At 39.7% G+C, this 2,180-nt stretch overlaps 1 pseudogene; it reads left to right on the forward strand.

Moving 5' to 3' along the window:
* Positions 1-874: 874 nt before the first annotated feature.
* Positions 875-1,463, forward strand: LOC131671720 (uncharacterized; annotated as a pseudogene).
* Positions 1,464-2,180: the final 717 nt, after the last annotated feature.

Here is a 2,180-nt window from a genome sequence, read left to right on the forward strand (position 1 = left end):
GAAAGCGGCTATCGAGGTCTTGGATTCAAAATCGTTTTAGCGTGCAAATGCGGTAAACGAGAAATTCAATCTGGACCATTGGTCAACACTGGCTACGAAATCAATCGAAGAATTGTGCTCGTAATGAGGCTTTTGGGTGTCGCACGAGAAGGCATTAACATTTTGTTGTGGTCTTATGGACATATCACCAGGCTTAGCTAAATCGACGTATGATCAAATCGTGCAGCACATGTATTCAGCGTCGAAAAAAATGTTTGACAGCGCCTGCAAAAAAGCCGTCGCAGAGGAAAAAGAACTTAACGTTAAAAATGGAAGACCAGCTGACCATTTGAAAGTTTCGGGCAATAGATCTTGGAAAAAACGTGGCTTTACTTCATTATACGGTGTAACTACACTTATCGGGTACTACAGTGGCAAAGTGATCGATCTCATCGTTAAAAGTGGATATTGTCATACTTGTCCTCTCAAGAAGAATACATCGGACGACGATGAGTTTGAAGAATGGTATCAAAACCATAAGGAAAATTGTTCTTCGAATCACGCCGACTCGTCCGGAAAAATGGAAGTTGATTCGATAATGACAATGTTCTTGAGATCCATCGAGAAATTCGGAGTAAAGTAGAGTAATTACATTGGTGACGGCGATTCCAAAACATTTTTTGGCATTCTGAACAGTAATCCATACGGCCCGGAGCTCACAGTGACAAAAAACGAGTGCGTGGGACATGTCCAAAAGCGCATGGGTACTCGTCTCCGAAACAAAAAAAAACAAGAAAAGCTCGATGGAAAGAAGCGGCTCACCGAGACTTTAATAAGAAAATTAACCATTTACTACGGTCTGGCCATTCGAAGAAACTTGAATTCTGTGGAAGACATGAAAAACGCTATAATGGCGACACTCGATCACTATTGCTCGACGGATGAATTACCTCGCCACGACCATTGCCCAGAAGGCGCCGACAGTTGGTGTGAGTGGCGCAAAGCCGAGGCAGCAAATAAACTGGCTGATTTTCAACATTTGCCACGTGTCATCGACGAAGAGGCTGAGAAGCACATTCGTCCTGTGTACGAGGAGTTATCTAACGACGATCTGCTAACGAAATGTTTGGGTGGACACACAAAATGCGAACGAGTCGTTAAATTCCACTGTGTAGCGCATGACACCTAAACACCTTCACTCAGGCATTAAAATTGTCAAGATTGCTACCTACATCGCTGGAGGAATGTTCAATGAAGGCTACAGTGCAGTATTACAAACAATGCAGATATTAGACTTGAAAATTGGACAACAATGCATGAATTTCTGTCGGCAAGCCGACTAAGAGCGCATCGCCCGAGAAAACAGACTCAATCTACTCGCGAGCAAAGAGGCCAGAACAGCTCGTAGACTCGAAAATCTCGGCGAAAATCATTTTTACGAACAGTCTGAAGAACAAATGTATGGACCAGGAATCGCCGATTAGCATAGTTACGTGGTAAGTTCAATAAAATTACGTTTTTTTATATACGAAAACTTTGACGCGCGATTTCTCGGTTTTGCATGTTTACGATTTTTCCTAATTAGCGGGAAAGATAGGGAAAAATCTAATCGTCTTATCGAAACGAGACAAAGTGGGTTTTATTTGGAATTGAATTTTATTCAAGCTTAACCTAAAAAAACTTAAGAAAGTTAAGATTAACTAACTTTTTAAACAATCTAAAGTGAATTTTTTTTTCAAAAAAAATTAATTTTTTGTTCATTTAGCGATACATTGTTCAATTTTCACTTTTTTTTTAATTTTCTTGGTTTACCTAGAAACTACACTATTGGAGAATGGAAATTTTATCTGATTTTTTGTTTCAGATGAAAATTGCGATCTGCATTTTTCCCGCCGCACGACAACTACAGAGTGGAGGCGCCTCGGCCGAATGCTTCTACGAGCCACAATATGATCTGTATTTTAATAAAAAAATTTAAGAAGACTCTTGAAACATGTTATAAGAAACCCTGAAAGTTTCATTCCAATCGGATATTTCATTCCTCCCCCAAAAAATTCTCGAAAAAATCGATTTTTTGACGCCTCTAAAGCAGGCTCCCCCCTTAAATAGGCTATACTTTCATGCCTTCATCTAGTTGAAAGAAATCCAAACAGAGTAATTAAGTACAAGCCCTATGTGAATGAACTGAATTTTGATGGTAT

This window comes from Phymastichus coffea, unplaced genomic scaffold, assembly GCF_024137745.1.
Source record: "Phymastichus coffea isolate CEN01 unplaced genomic scaffold, Cenicafe_Pcof_1.1 PCOF00010, whole genome shotgun sequence".
Classification (NCBI taxonomy): domain Eukaryota; kingdom Metazoa; phylum Arthropoda; class Insecta; order Hymenoptera; family Eulophidae; genus Phymastichus; species Phymastichus coffea.